This window comes from Corvus kubaryi, unplaced genomic scaffold (assembly GCF_017639235.1).
Source record: "Corvus kubaryi isolate FWS band 111438036 unplaced genomic scaffold, C.kubaryi_AGA036_p1.0 37284, whole genome shotgun sequence".
Taxonomy (NCBI): Eukaryota; Metazoa; Chordata; class Aves; order Passeriformes; family Corvidae; genus Corvus; species Corvus kubaryi.
Genome location: NW_024581088.1, coordinates 2,606,172 through 2,622,788, shown reverse-complemented (window position 1 = coordinate 2,622,788; position 16,617 = coordinate 2,606,172). Strand labels below are relative to the sequence as shown.

At 44.9% G+C, this 16,617-nt stretch overlaps 1 long non-coding RNA gene across 1 annotated transcript; it reads left to right on the top strand.

Annotated features, from left to right (window-relative positions):
* The first annotated feature begins 11,359 nt into the window (after positions 1-11,359).
* LOC121663530 lies at positions 11,360-14,036 on the top strand. Its single transcript, XR_006015662.1, has 3 exons — positions 11,360-11,490; positions 12,847-12,948; positions 13,455-14,036. It is a non-coding gene; the product is annotated as an uncharacterized LOC121663530 (long non-coding RNA).
* The last annotated feature ends 2,581 nt before the right edge of the window (positions 14,037-16,617 follow it).

Below are 16,617 nucleotides of genomic sequence, written 5' to 3'. Positions count from 1 at the left end.
GACAGTTTCAGACCACTTGTTTCTAGAATTAGACTGAGCAAAAATATTACTCCAAACCCACATTTGATTAATAAATTCCTGTGATGTCAAGATTTAAAGATGAACATATCACAGGTTCAGTCTTGTTGCCAGGTTTCTGACACCAGAGGACTCTGAAGGGCTATTGGGAACCTGGAATGTTTATTGGCATTAAAAACGAGCACATCAAGCCTGCTGTACCCTTTGCTGCAGGCTTTCTGCAGTGCATCACAAATGCTTCCTACTAGTGCTGGTATTTCTGTCAACTAACCTGCCTCCATGTATCCAGGAACCTTCAGGTTCGGATGACCATGCTCTGCAAAGAGAAATCAGGAAGCACTTTCCCCAATTTTAGATTTTTTCAGGGAAGAATGATTGCTGAATACTGTGGATTTTTATTACTTTACGTAACCGTATTTACTTGGTATTTTGATCTTGCAAAGTCAGCCCCAAACACACAGGGAGTGGAACAGGGTGAGCAGCAGGTCTTCTCTTGCTCACCTCAGAACCACAGAATATGCTGGGTTGGAAGGGACCCACAAGGATCATTGAGTCCAACTCCTGGCCCAGCACAGCACCATCCCCAAGAGTCACACCATGTACCTGAGAGTGTTGTTCAAACACTCCTTGAGCTCTGCCAGGCTTGGTGCTGCAACCACTGCCCTGGGGAGCCTGTTCCAGTACCCAACCACCCTCTGGGGGAAGAACCTGTTTCTAATATCTAACCTAAACCTGCCCTGACACAGCTTCAGGCCATTCCCTTGGGTCCTGTCCCTGGTCACACAGGGCAGAGATCAGTGTCTGCCCCTCCTCATCCCCTCACGAGGGAGTTGCAGACTGCAATGAGTCTCCCCTCAGTCTCCTCTCCTCCAGCTGAACAGACCAAGTGCCCTCAGCAGCTCCTCACATGGCTTCCCCTCAAGGCCCTTCACTGTCCTCATGGCCTCCTTTGGACGCTCTCTTTTTTACACTGTGGTGCCCAAACTGCCCCAGCACTGGAGGTGAGGCCGCCCCAGCCCAGAGCAGAGCAGGACAATCCCCTCCCTGGCCCGACTGGCGCTGCTGGGCCTGGTGCCCCCAGGACAGGGATGTCCCTCCTGGCTCCAGGGCACTGCTGGCTCAGATCCTACTGGCCATCAAGCAGGACCCCCAGGTCCCTTTCTGTGGTGCTGCTTTCCAGCATCTCCTTCCCCAGTCTGTACGACATCCAGGGTTGCCCCATCCCACGTGCTGAATCCAGCACTTTGCGTTGTTGAACTTCATGTGGTTGATTAACTCATACTGATTAGGTTGGCTGCAAGAGATGTATAGGACCAGAGAAAGCTTTGGCAACCCTTTTGGGGCAGAGGAGTCCTTCAGGACTGTAATTAAAAAAAGCTATCTAACCTGGGAGCAGAAATCTTCATATTCAATGGGACTTGAGCTCCCTACATTGTTCAGTTTTTTGAGAATTTCCCCATCTCCCGTTTTTGCAGATACCCATAGGAGAAGTGTCATAGTGTTGCTGTAGGTTGGATCAGCATAGCAGAGGATAATCTTGTTAGTGTTTCCATTTGCAAGATGGTAGTAGAAGCTCTTCTAGCTGATACAAGGATGTAAGACATTGAAGGGCTGGAGTGTGTCCAGAGAAGGGAAGGGAGCTGGGGAGAGGTCTGGAGCACAAGTCTGATGAGGGGCTGCTGAGGGAGCTGGGAAAGGGGCTCAGCCTGGAGAAAAGGGGAGGCTCAGAGGGGACCTTTTCGCTCTGCACAACTCCCTGGCAGGAGGGGGCAGCTGCGGGGTGGAGCTCTGCTCTCTGGGAACAAGTGATAGATATTAGAGGAAATGGCCTGAAGTTGCACCAGGGGAGGTTTTGATTGGATGTTAGGGAAAATTTCTTCACTGAGAGAGTTGTCCAGCCCTGGCACAGACTGCCCAGGACAGTGGTGGAGTCAGTGTCCCTGGAAGTTTTAAAAAATCACGTAGATGTGGCCCTTGGGGCATGGGTTACTGGTTGGACTCAATGATCTTAAAGGCCTTTTCCAACCTAAACAACTCTATGATACTATGATTCTGTATACAGAATATAGGCAGGTATTCTGTATATTCTATATAAAGAGTAGGATTAGAACCTGTTAGACCCTGAGGTCTTGGGAGTCAAAGGAGCCCCAAAAATAAACCCATAAATGACCAAAATCTTTAGTATGGTTTCTCCCCAGTGGTTGCTGTCAGAGTTAATTCTAAAACTGATCTGTAATCCCAGCTCTTGAAGTTTGTTCAGTAACTGTGTTTTATAGCTTAATCTCTACAGCTTGATTATTTAATGAAGATTTTTCATCTAGTGTACTGAAGATTACTCTGCTTGAAAATGGCTAAGAACTGCAGAGAGCTATCTTTCCATTTATAAGTATATACTAAATATTTCCTGCATACTCTCTGTGCTTTCTGCTATGGCAGGATTTTGGGGCTTCTGTGATCACCTCTGCAGTAGCCAAGAACCATCTTTTAGCCTCACACTGTGCAGACCTTGGAGGAAGTGGTTCTTGTCCCAAAGAATTTAAACTCTCTGAAAAATTGTGCTGAAAGAGAAAAGTGATGTTAATTTCAAGGTCCATTAGAAGCAAAAGGACTGATATTTATATCCATCCTCTGTGCAGTAGTTTGGACCCTTTGATATTTTGTTTTAGTGTGGTGCTTAAATATCGGAATGAAGAGTGCTTTTGAGGTCAAAGAGAAAATGGGGAATGCGGTCTTCTTAAATAAATGTTGACAGAAATCCCACATGAAACTCTTAAAAAAAAAAAGTTCTATTGTTGTAGTGCCAACAGTGCACTCGAGGGGTGCCTCTCCCTCCTCTGGCCACTTTATGATCAAAATGTGTAGCTTCTGGCAACCCAATTATGCTGATGGACACCTTACGTGGTTCTTCCTGCTGCTGCCCCAAGCACGAGCATGGATGGAGCAGAGGAGAAGAAGGGTCTGGTCCGAAGGGAGTGATGGGGCAGGTGGTGCAGCTGTTGATGCCATTGAACAGGCAGCCTGAAGGAGAAGTGCTGCCTCTTGGATAACTCCACTCTGAGAGCTTGTCCAGCACAGAGCTGGGTGCTCTGCTGTGGCTCTGGGTCTGGGGTGCTGGATCCGCCTCTGCGGTGTCCCAGAGCTGCTGCTTTAACGCTTCTGACAGTGCAGGGTTGGAGGTCCTGACAACACAGTTAATTGCTCAGAGGATGTTTGTTTCTGTAATGTTTGTCTCCATCAGCTTGGTTTCCATTTGGTTTATGTTTCATGCAGTTTCGATTCCCATTCTAGCAGTTTTCCAAATTATGTCAGGAGTGAGCTAACAAGGAATATTTAAGAACAGTGATAAGATGGTTTCTGCTACTTTGTGCTGTTTCGAAAAGTAGCTGTGCAATGAGGAATAGAACTGTTCCTGATGAGAGTGTATTAGTTTAAATACAAACATTTCACATGTCTGTGCTGATTATCCAAGCTGTAATCCAAATGAATGGGGTTTTGCACCAGGACCATCCAACCTCTGTTCTTAACTGTTGGAATCATGATGCCTCTTGGATAGCTAGGCTGCTGTGTCTAGCAGAGCATGTAGAAACAGAGGATTTGGTTCCAGTGAAACTAGTATTTAACAAAGCTGAAAGTTAATCTGATCATTCTTGTAGTCAGCATTCATGTAAATAATTTGGACAACTTTGTGCAAGGCATGTTCTTTAGTCTGCATTTACCCAGTGCCTACCCCAACATAATCCTGATCCATACCTGCCATCTCCTGCGTTAGTCCCTGACAGTGTTTAATCCTAGTGATGGGCCTGATACATTTCATAAGTGTACGAGGCAGACCAAGCATTTAGAGCTGTTCCAGTGAACATCTGTGCTGGCAGAGTTGTATCAGCTAACAGTAAATGAGGTGTTCCCCTGGCAAAATGCAGGTACTTGTTGAAACTGCACTGTGGAGAACAACAAACCAGCCAAGTAAAACAAATGCAGGGAAAAGAAACAGTAGTTCATGCTGTAGTGAAGATGTATCATACAGGTGTATACAAACTTAATCAGTGTTTCAAAATAATAGGCTTGAATAAATCTTTTTCTTTCTTACATAGAAAAATGATGATGCAACTATATAAATTCAGTCTTTTCCAATATAAGGGGGTTTATAAATAAAAACATATTTAACCATAAAGTGATTTGCAACAGTGAGTGGTTAGGGCAATTTCCCTTTTGTGTCATAAGAAAGCAAAGACACAAAGAAATACACACACTGATTGGGAGTTTGTTCTGTCATTCTGCAAGACATGAACATGGCCATCACGGGGGTTTCTCTTCTGGAGTCCCACTCCATGAGCAATCACTCCACAAAAGCCCATTTTGATTTTGGTAGGGCCAGGGCTCCGACAAGATATTGACAGGCTTGTGGCAATGCTGTCTGGGCCCTGTGGGGTGCAGTTTGAGGTAAAATCAGAGCCAGCTCCCTCACTGGCTCTTAAAACCTCTTGCAGCACTGACTGTCTAAGTGGGCAGTGTCTGCTCTCATCCCCTCTGCCACCCTGGCATGGCAGCCCTGGCATGGCAGCCCCTGATCATGGAATTGTTAGGTGTGTGAGGCCACAGGAGTGGCCCCAAGGAGTGCTCTGAGGCTCTGAGGCAGTAGCCCACCCCGGGGGAGGAAATGGAGCTGAGGCCAGCAGGGTGGAGGGTTTTGATGGTTACATGTGGTTCAGGTCCATGTTTTGGAAAGGTCCCCCCCTTGTTTTATTTCCAATCTCTTGTCTGCTCAGTTATGAAATGGGATAGTGACGTGATGCTTACCTCACCCAGAAAATGTTTTTGGTTTTGTAGATGAAAAGCCTTTTATACAACTGATGTATTAAATTTTTTTCTGGGAAATCCTAACTAAACCACGAAATTTCACTTCTTTGTTGTAAGCCTCAATGTCTTGTGCGTTGCTCAACAGGATTCCCCTTGTTCCCCATGTAAAATAAGCATAATTTAAAATCACTTTGTCCTTCTGAATTTTAGAGTTACATCTCACCATAGCAGCGTCATTGCAGCTGTGATTCAGAGATGTGTTTAAAGATGTAAGAATGGCAAGTTTTGCATTTACACTTAGCTCTCAAATTTTGCAGTATATAGACAAACAGAGATGGTAGCTGTGTTTTCTGAGGAAGATGAGCTATAGAATTATTTTAAAGAAAATAATGTTAATAAATTCTACTTTATTTTTTTAAAAATTATTTGGAAAATAGTATATATGGTGGATCTAATATGCCAATAGAGAAATTTATATTCCTCTCTTTTTCTTTCTGTATTTTAACCTGTCTGAGGATATTCTGTGACACAGCCATAATGGCACCAGACATTATACTCCTGTGTTAATAATGTGTGGATTAAAGCATCCCCCAGCAAACTCTTAATGTGATGGATTTTATCAGTGCTGTGTGGTAAAAGGGTCCCCACATGGGCCTGAACACAGTAGACCAGAGCAGTTTGGGAAGTCTCTTGTTGTCAATGACCTGGTGATTTTCTGGACACCTCTGGAGGAAAGGTGGAGGGGGAGGCAGAGGTGGGCTGTGAACAGCAGCTTGAAGCTGCTCTGTCCAAGGTTAGGGCTACTGTTAGAGATGGAAATCTGTCAAGAAAAGGGTGCCTGGGATGAACCAAACAGTGGAGCATGAGGAGCTCCAGGGGAGGTTGAATGTGCTCATCAGATTGCCAGGGAGATCAAAATACTTAGAATCCTCTTGACGAAGAAAGCATAAGTCTCAACATTAAAAATAGATGCTTTTTATCTTGCATATGATACAAAATCTCTTGTGATATGGTATTTTTCTATTATACTTTAGCAGCTCTGAGGAGTCGTGGATTAGACCTGTATCACAACAGTAATTCACAGGAGGCTGTGTTTTGTCTTGCTATGACACCAGCTACTATTGTTTTTGATCTGCAGCCTCTGAAGAGGGATGGTGCATCTTCTGTGGGAGGTGTTGTGAGTGCAGATTAGTTAGACAAGTGCTGGAGTGAATGCATAAGTAGTGATTTTGCATAATGAGATATGTGAAATCCCAGTGGAGGTTGTTAAAACAGATAGACAGCCTGTGGTAAACAACAAGGAAGGTAGGCTTTGAAAACAGATGGCTTTGAAAACCTGGCAAATGACTGTTCCATACTTAAAAATCAGTTTTGTTAATGGAAAATATCTTATTTAAAAAAACCAAACCAAAACAAACAAACAAAACTGAAAATGCTTAGGCTGCATATTTTCACAAACCTGAATGTGTTAATAAAGTTCTGTGGGGAACCATACATCATCTGTCTTTCCTGCCACACGTGCGTGTGAGTGATGGGCTACACAACTCGGAATGTTCTGCAGCGGTTCATCGGGCTTCCCGTGCAGCTGCTTCTACCTGGTGGGTATGTTGCTCTTCATTATCACTTGGACTCTCTGTGTGTGTGTACTTTTCATTGGGAATTTAATCTTGCGCTCAAAGGCTTAATTTGTCTTCAAAGACAGAGTCTGTGAGTGAAATGGGAATATAGAGGAATATTTCTGCTAGTTGGAAAGGGCACAGAAAAGCCCAATGCCATTTGAATTACTACATTGCTAAGGTTAGGGCTGGCCAGAAGATGAGATACTGTTTTGGAACTTTAAAATGTAGCTATTTTCCATGCCTTTTATGGCCTCTGGCACAGGCAGTAGGAGGTGTGAGACTGGGACCAACCTTCTCTTCCCATGTCTGTTGTAGGCCCAGTGAGACACCACCACTCTTGCTGTCACCTGCCTGGGGATTGCACTCTCTGCTCTCCTGCAGGGGACCTGCAGCCCGAACTGGGACAGTATTAGCTCCAAACAGAACAAACAGTTCCTGCAGTGTGCCAGAGGCACAGCTCAGGGGCTCACTCACTGTGAAAGACCTTCCCCATGGCCTGAGCCTGAACATGAGACTATTTCAGTAAAATAATGTTTTTTTTTCTCTTCCAGTGCAACTCCTAAAAGCTTTCCTTGGTCAGTGTAAGTTACTCTACAGCCTGTGGGTGAATGAAATCACCTGTCATTTTCTTAGTTGTTTTGCTGGCTCCCTTAGAATAAGGGATGCCCAGAGCTCTGTGGACTTGATTGAAAGACAGTGCAAGTGGTCCAAATCCCCACTGGAAAGGACCTCAAATGCAAACAGGGGATTCCTCAGTCCCCAACTTCTGCTGGAAAAAAGGCAAGTTCCTGTGATTTGAGAATGATGGGTCATCCTGTGTTCTGAGAAAAATCAGGGACATGGGTTCTTGTCAGACACTTGCCCTTGCCCACTGAGGCTGCCTTGTCTGATCTTGTTTGTGCAGTGATAACTGTGACAGCAGAACTCCTGCTCCAGGGATGGCACTGTGTGCTGTTAAATCCTGGGGTCTGACGGCAGAGAAGGACAGCTGCTGCCCTCTGCTCTGCTGCTTCCCAGCTCTTTAAAAACATGTTGAAAATGGTGTGGCACCTGGAAAACCACATTTGGCATGTCTAGCACATGGCTTGTGCCAATCTCCAGGACAGAGAGCCAAGAGATGCTCTAATGGTGGGAAGTGTCCCTGTCCCCTTGGCCCTTTGGCTTGCAAGGCTATTGCTGGGGACAAGCTCACTGAGACTGGTGTTGGCAGCGGAGCTTGGAAGCATGGGCTCTGCTTGCATTTACATTGGATGGGAGAAAGAGCTCTTTAGAAAGTCAGGGAAGAAAATTTTAGCCAGTTCATCTTTCTCGTAAATTAAACCAAGTGCTTGCTGAATAGCTCATTTCTCAAGGTACCAAGTACAGCTGTTGAAAATTTTTGCCATTATGTTGTTTTTAATCAAAGCCCGCTGATTATAGAACTGAATTTGTAGGCATGAGAAGGAAGTGGATTTTCTGCAGCAATTTCCTTTCTTGATTAATTTCAATATGCTGTGTTTTAACATTTAAAAAATGACAATGTGGGCTTTGTTATTATTTAACATTGTTACCAACATTTAAAGCCAGAAGTGTTGGTTTTGCTTGCAATAAAAATGAAATAAAAAACCTGAATTTTTTTCCCTTGAGAATTTTTTGATTCCTTGTCAGGATTTTGACTTTAAGCTGTGTCTGCAGATGGAGATCACTGGGTGAGCAGCAGCTGAAAAGCTGAAAGGATAGGAAACTGGTTTTGCTTTCTGCTTGGAAAGAAACCTTTGCTACAGAGTGGCTGATCAGAGCAGAGAGTTTCTGCTGCTTCTGTGATGAGTTGTCTGGATTCTCTCCTGTTGGTGTTTGTACCAACCATTAAGGCATTTCTAGAGCTCTTCCAGGCCCTGGACCACCCTCAACATAATGTTTAAAAGCTCTTCTGTTTTTTTCTTTTTTCCAAAGAGGTCTGCTCCTCATGCAGTAACACTGCCAAATACATTTTTCAAAAGCACTTCAGGTAATGCACTGGAAACTTTAAAATGTTGGTTATTTTTGTACCTAAATAACAGATGAGCTGCTTCAAAAAAATCTCACCCAAACTGTCTCAAGATGTGTTATTTTCTGTGCTGCAACAAGATTGCTACAAATGTCTGTCCCAGATCTATGCAGTTCTTACAGAATAATCGAGAAGGGACAGTGTCCTGTCATTCACAGGTTAACAGTCAGACATCCCTGAGCTGAAACATTCCTTTGATTTTTCAGGTGCAGGGTACCAGAATATTTCCTCTCTGACGCTTCACCAGCTCTGTGATGACGAAGACCAGGGTAGCATTTCCCAGCTCTGGGATTGCTGTTAGGAATATTTATTGCACACGGGGGCAGTAGCACACCACAGAGCTGCTCCGTGTGTGAACGCTGGCTGGGCTGATGGATGGCTGCGCGCCATACTTGGGGATATTTAGTGTTCCTTAGCTGGCGGTGGGTTTGACAGATATTGGCAAGAAATATTAACTTACGTCCAAGTTTGTCTTAACTAATAAGTGATGAGCAAAGAGAAGTTTGTATTTGCTGTCTTAGAACAATCCATGAATCTTTATCCTGCAAAGTTTTTTTTTTCCAGCTTTGACATGTGGCCCCTTTCATCTTTTTAAATGTTGCAGGTGCCACCAGAAGCCAAAAGTGAGAAGACTGCTCTTGAAAGCAACATAAAAGCATTCTTCTTGTGTTTGGAATCAGCACTTGTATTATATTGTCCTGTTTTGTCTATGCTCCTTTTTAAGCTCTTTTGAATATATTTTCTGTGATAGTTAGTGGAAAAGTGCTCTACTTTTTTAAGGGATAACGAAGTGCTTAAGTGCTTTGCTGGATCCAGGCCAGAGCTAGCATCTTGCAGAATAGAGCCGATGACAACTCATTTCATCCCAAAAATCTCAGTTTTCTTCACAAACTCCAGTAAACAAAGTCTCCTGATAGCCTGTGAGTCCTGGAGCAGCGGCAGTGTCCTGGCTTTCCAGATGGCAACGAGCGTGGTTAAATGACTTGCTCAGGGGAGTTGGTAGATGAGTGAGGCTGGGCAGATGCAGGAGGCAGGCTCTGGGGAGGATTTTGCTGGCTGGCTTCATTACATGTTTGTTATATTCATGCTGCTGCCTGGGTGGTGTGATTGGGCCGCAATTGCCCGAGTGCATCTGTTCTGTGAGGTGTTTTCTGAAAGTGCATCCAGAGCTCCAGGGGAAGGTGGAGGGGCTGTAGGTGCTCCCTGCCGGGGGGATTTGAATGACACCACCTTGCTCCAGGAATGAGTGATCAGACTGCTGGGGGTGAGGAGTTGCAGAATGGTAGAACTGGTGCTTTGATTTGCCCAGTCACCCGTGAGTCTGGATGTGCAAAGGGAAATAATGGAGAAAAGAATAAAAGCCAGAAAATGAACAAACAAAACCACTGTGTAACACTTGTTTTATCCTTGTATTTACAAGTTATGTTAGCATTAGTAACTCTGGTCATGAACTCACCTTAAGCAATTATGCAGGGACTTCCTAATAGTATTTCATAACAACACAGGTAGTTACACAGGGATTATTTTAAAATAATACATTCCCTGTATTAATCATTGGTTGTTATTGACTTGGTGACACATTACTGTTGGTGAAATGAACTGTGATATAATTAGTAGTAAATAGTACCCATGCATGCTGTGCTAATTATTTTTATGTGAACCCAATTCATTGCTAATATAAATAGCAATATTAATCACAGCAAGTATCAATATTTATGCAGCATGCTTCCGTTTAAGTGCAGCTGTACAACAATGCTTGTACATGCACCGAAGAGAAGCATGTGAGGGGTCAGTCCTTTCAGTCACACCATGATGTGTTATGTCCATTCTGTGACAATTGCTCTGTGCTTAGAGCAAAGAGGATGGGACATTACTCCAGGCTGCTTCTCTGCAGAAGCCCCATGTCTTCAGTAGCAAACTGACCTGCACACAGAGGACGAATATTTATATCTCTTCATTGTTCCCTCCTCCCATTTCTAACCACACTGGCTGTTAGCACCTCTTGGCCTGTGACTTGAAGAGCACTGGGGCATGGTGGGTGTTTGAGAGGATCTGGGTAGGAACAAGAAACACGTTCTGCTCCATTTCTATGGAAGTCTCTTGGAATATGAGGTTCATTTGGGTGAGTCAGGGTCATCTGTCTCTCAATTCCTAATCTTTAAAAGACAGCTGTCATACAAGTGGGGAGCAGTGTCAAAAGGAACATTCAACTGCCCCAAGTGAGTTTTCATTCTGTTAAATAAAGCCAGGAGAGTCTATCTAGATGCCAGTGTCTGAGTGCACAGATCCAGCTGCTTTGCTTGTTCCAGTGCTTATGCTGGCATGCAATCTTTCCTCTTACTTAATGGTTTTCCCAAGGTATTGCCTTTAATGAGTGTCATGGATTGTTTCTGGTTTAGGCTTATGCTGACTGTACATGTTTTCTGAAAAAAGTCAGATTGGACTGTGCAGGTGAATGGTGTGAACAGGGCTGGCTATAGAGACCACAACAGTTGTGGCACTGGGAGGAGTCCCAGGGCTGGGGAAAGCAAGTCTGCAGATTGGCATGTGATCCTGACCCTGGGCAGGGATGTACAGTGCATGCTGCAGAAGTGCACTCAATAAATTAGACAATGATGTATGGCACAGTACATCACATTCTTGAAGGCAAGGCATATATACTCACCAGCTAATGTGGAGCATGTGAGGTATTGAATATATCAAAGAAAGATTAATCTTTGTCTGGGAGTAACCCTGCACATTTTCTGTCTAGTTGAGTCAATGCAATATAATTTAAAATGTGAAGGAAGTGTGTGTGTGTGTCTGTATGTGGACACAGGAGGAATGTGTTTGTACGTGTGTTAGGGGGTGTCAGGGTACACATCTGTTACTCTTAATATTAAAAGATTCCCCCCTATTCTTTTGCAGAAGAAAATGTTCTCTTCACATCTAAGGTCCTTTTCCTAAATGAGGATTAAGTGGCCCTTGGGACAAGTGCTGCAGGACTCAGAAGGTACAGCATGTCCTGTCCCAAAAAAGGTCTGCAGACATGTGAGTTTCATTCTTACACATCTTACCAAGGGAATCTGTGGCTGCAGCGTGTGCTGGGTCACCAGTACCCTTCTTGACACTGCAACTGGAAAATCAAAGAACAGTAACTGTCAGAGTGTGGCCATTTGGCAAGTGTCTGCTCAAAAATGGCTGTGGTTCTGTGAAGGTGCCTGGGACTGAAGGGTTAGCTGGAAATTTCCCATCTGTGGATTGTTTGTTTTTAAGGATTGTTAGTTTGTAGAGTTACAGTTGCTACAACTATTTTCACTTCAAAAATTTGCATCTGCTATGTTAACATGAAAATTTAAAACCTTGGTACAATGTATGAAACGATGATTAATTTACTGCATTTATCTTGGCTTACTAATCATTCTGTTTTTAGCTGATAATTTTATTTGTAATCTCCAGAGTTAAATTGCCATAAAATACCATAGTTACAAAGACATTCATGAGCAGTTGAAAGGATATGACACATTGTAATTTAGGAATTAATGCACACATTAAAAAAAGGCAATTCATGAGAAAGCTGCTAATACATGTACATTGTAGGAGAAACAAAGCAGGAAAAAAAAAGCTGCAAACCAGAAGATAAGCACATGAGTAGTGCAGCTGTGTCACTAAGTGACAGTTTAAAGATATGGTGAATTCCATCCCACCATCTCTGAACAAAGAGCAACAAAGGGCAGAGAAATGTAACACAATCACCCAGCAATGAGCATGAGCGGTACCAGCTGGAAAACATTCCCCGTCCATGCCTGATTGAGCTCTGCCTTGCTGTCTCTCGTAGTGTGGATAGCTACAAAATGTTCCCATTCAGTGACACGCAGACACAGCACTTCCAGTGCAGGAGCACTGGGAAAGGTGTCAGAACTTGTGTTACCAGGTAATGCACAGCTGTGAGCAGTGTGCTCTCTCTTTGCAGTCCCTAATGATAAGAGTATAGGATGAGTTCTTTGAACACTGCAGTGGTCTCCAAAGCACAAACAATCTGCTGCCACTTCAGGTTTCTCAGCCCATCTGCATCCTAGTGTACTGGTTCTGGCCGGGACAGGGTTAGTTTTGGCAGTAGCCTGAGGGGGCATGGCTGGGACATGGAGTTTATTCTGTACCACCCCACAGAATTGCCAGGTGCAGGGGAAGAGAGCCTTTATCCAGAAGAAAGGGCTCTGTTGCAGGGCAGCGTGGCTGCAGTCAGGTTGCAAGCTCCAGGGTGAGCATTTTGGCAGGTCAATCACTCTCTTTTGTACACTTTTGTTATTAATATTGTTGCTGTTACTGTTGATTTTCTTATCTCATGGCTGTTTCCAGTAAATTGTTCCTACCTCAACCCACGATTTTTGACTTTTATGCCTCCAGTTCTCCTCTCCATCCTGCTGTGGCGGGGAGGCAGAGGTGGAAAGCAGGGGAGCAAGAGAGGAGCATGGTTCAGAGTCTTGGTGGAGGCACTGAGTTGGTGAGGTGAGTACCATTCCTAAAACACAACAGCCTTATTTGGCACCCAATGTAGGGATCAAAGGGTTGAGATAACAACAGATTTGCCCAGACTGAGTTGGAAACAAATTTGGTCTAAGCATTTGCTGTAGAAGGTCCCGAGCCGCTGGTCACAGTGTTGCTTGGTCTGTTCATGTGGGTGCAGTACCTCACCCTGTACATATTCCCTTATGTGCTTCTTGTGGTGTTCTTTTTCAGAGCAGGGATAGGGGTCAGGATTGCTTTGTTGCTGTACTGTGGGATATCAGTTTATGACATGATAGTATCAATGGTGATTTGGGATGTGGGTTCAGTGTTGATCTCCTGCCCTTGCCTCAGGCACTACCTTTGGGAGTCCATTAATAATCATACCCAGTCTGTGGGGGAAACAGTGGAGGATGATTTTCCCCAGCTTTTCATCCCCTTTTCTTTCTTTAGGCCTGCTACAAATTTGAATTCCCTTTGGATTCTCATTTAAATTCCCTTTTTCACAGTGCACACAATCCATGGGGCAGAAGGCACACCATCGTAATCACTGGAATTGACGTCAATGAAAGAAGGAGAACAAACACTGCTTCAGGTGGCTACCCAACTCTGGCACTATGAAGATCATCTTTTTTTGGTCCCTATTTATCTGTGCCTTGGCTGTGGAAAGACTGTCCAAGACTGTGGACAGATTCAAAAGAGTTGAGCAAATTAAAGAGGAAATGTCCCATGCCCCACCAGCATGGACCAGAGTCTCTGCTATTGGGAGCAAGTGCCCCCTGCTTGAGACAGAGGGGACACACCACCAGGTAACCTGTGCTTTTTCCTGCATGGCCACAGAGAGGACATGAGGAAGTGGGATGGAAAACCCACCTCTGCCCCGGCAGCACAGGTATGACTTGAGAGGGAGAACAACCAGCATAGGAAATTCTTCAAGGATAATGCCATTCCAGTCTCCAGTGGGGAAGTCCTCAGAGACAATAGGAGGGATGATGTTGCTTTGGTTCCTCTTGAGGGGATGTCCAGTTCACATTTTCAAGAAGTGAGCATGGAGTACTATGGCCAGAACCAGAGGGGCCCTGCCTCCAGCCAGGTGGAGGAAAGGGACAATCGGATCTACTGGACTCTGGATCCATGGCACATCAGACCCACAAGCATATACAGCTTTAGTTGACACTGCTGCACAGTGTACCCCCATTCCAACAAGATATGTAGGGGCAGAATCCAGCTCCATTTCTGGGGTGACAGGAAGATCCCAACAGCTGACTGTACTGGAAGCTGAAGTGAGCCTGACTGGAAATGAATGGCAAAACCAGCCCGTCGTGACTGGCCCAGAGACCCCGTGTGTCCTTGGCACAGATTACCTTGGGAGAGGGTATTTCAAGGACCCAAGAGGGCATTGTTGGGCTTTTGGGAGAGCTGCTGTGGAGACAGAGGAAATTAGACAGCTGAATACCTTGCCTGGTCTCTCAGAGGACCCTTCTGCAGTAGGACCGCTGAGGGTGGAAGACCAACAGGTAGCGATCGCTACCACAGCAGTGCCCTGACAGCAACACTGCACCAACCGGGACTGTGGGACCCCATCCACGGGATGAGTCGAGAACTGGAGAACCAGGGAGTGCTCAGCAGGACTTGCTCACCCTTCAGTAGCCCCATATGGAGCGTGCATAAATCCAGTGGAGAGTGGAGACTGACAGTGGACTATCATGGCCTGAATGAAGTCACACCACCACTGAGTGCTGCTGTGCTGGACAGGCTGGAACTTCAGTTCGGACGAGCTGGAGTCCAAAGCAGCAAAGTGGTGCCACCAATGGCATTGCAAATGCATTTTTCCATGTTCCTCTGGAGCAGAGTGCAGGCCACAGTTTGCTTTCACCTGGAGGGGCATCCAGTACACCTGGAACTGACCACCCCAGGGGTGGAATTACAGTCTTACCATCTGCCATGGACTGATCCCAGACTGCACTGGAAGAGGGTGAGACTCAGAACACTTGCAGTACATTGATGACATCAATATGTGGGGCAACACAGCAGAAGAAGGTTTTGAGAAAGGGGAGAAGATAATCCAAGTTCTCCTGAAGGCCAGCTTTGCCATAAAGCAAACTAAGGTCAAGGGACCTTCCCAGGAAATGCAGTTTTTAGGAGTAAAATGGCAAGATGGATGTTGTCAGAGTTCAGTGGACATGGTCAACAAAACAGCACCTCTGTCCTCAGCAAACAGCAAAAAGGCAACACAGGCTTTCCTTAGGTGCTGTTGGGTTTTGGAGGATACATATTCCAGATTACAGTCAGATGGTAAACCTTCTCTATCACGTGACATGGAAGAAGAACAATTTTAGGTGGGATCCTGAACAACAACAAGTTTTTTAACAAATTAAACAGGAGATTGTTCATGCAGTAGCCCTTGGGCCACTCAGGACAGGACAGGATGCAAAGAATGTGCTCTACACCGCAGCCAGGGAGAACGGTCCTTCCTGGAGCCTCTGGCAGAAGGTACCTGGAGAGACTCGAGAACAACCCCTGGGGTTCTGGAGCTGGGAGTACAGAGTATCTGAGACCAGCTACACCCCAACTGAAAAAGAGATGCTGCCTGCTTATGAAGGGGTTTGAGCTACTTCAGAAGTGATTGGCACCAAAGCACAGCTTCTTTTGGCACCCCAGCTACCAGTGCTGGGCTGGATGTTCAAAGGGAAAGTCCCTGCAACACACACTGATGCTACATGGACTAAGTGGATAGCACTGCGAGCTTGAACAGGAAATCCCAGTCACCCTGGGATCTTGGGAGTCATCATGAACTGGTCTGACAGTGAAAATTTTCGACTATCATCATCAGAGAATAGAAGGTGACGTGCTGAGGAGGCCCCACCATACAACCAGCTACCAAAAAATGAAAAGCAATACACTCTCTTCACTGATGGTTCTTGTCATATTGTAGGGATACACTGAAAATGGAAAGCTGCTGTATGGATTCTTATGTGGTGAGTGGTAGAAGCTGTGTGGTTTGGAGTCTCAGCAGGGGCACTTCTCTGGGAAGTACCATTCCTAAACCGCAACACCCAGCCAAAGTAGGGCAGTGGGTTTGCTGCTGGATGTGGGCTGGTGCCTTGGGATTTCACTCAGTGCCAGGGTGCTCAGTGTTGCTTTTTCTTCTACAAGTGCTTCTCACACCACAGTTGATCATTGCTGGATATGGGAACACCAGCACTATCAGCCAGTTCCCATTCTTCTCCATCCCTGTTTGTGTAACATCACTATCCAGCAGTGTCACAGGAAGGAACGCATTGTTTCTGCAATCTATAAGCAATGTGAAATAAAAGCTTTCTCTTCTTCAGAAAAATAACCAGAGGCTTAGGAAAGGGTGTAGGAGTGGATGAAATAATCAAGATAATGACACAGATTTTGGTACATTTCACATGCCCTTAAGTTTGTGGTAGATTTATTTACTTAAATCTCTCTCCTCTAGTGACTGGTCATTCTGAACTGCAGAGACAAGAGTATCCGTTGTAGATCAGTGTAATTGCAGGAAGGAGGAATTTAGAGTTACGTTTTTCTTTTCTTGACTATTAACTGTAGAGCTCTTCTAAGGTGCACAGGGAAAGATCCATTTTCTTCATGGCATAAAGCAGTCATACATTATATGAAATTAAGGAAGCCTTTTTCCATCCTGTACAG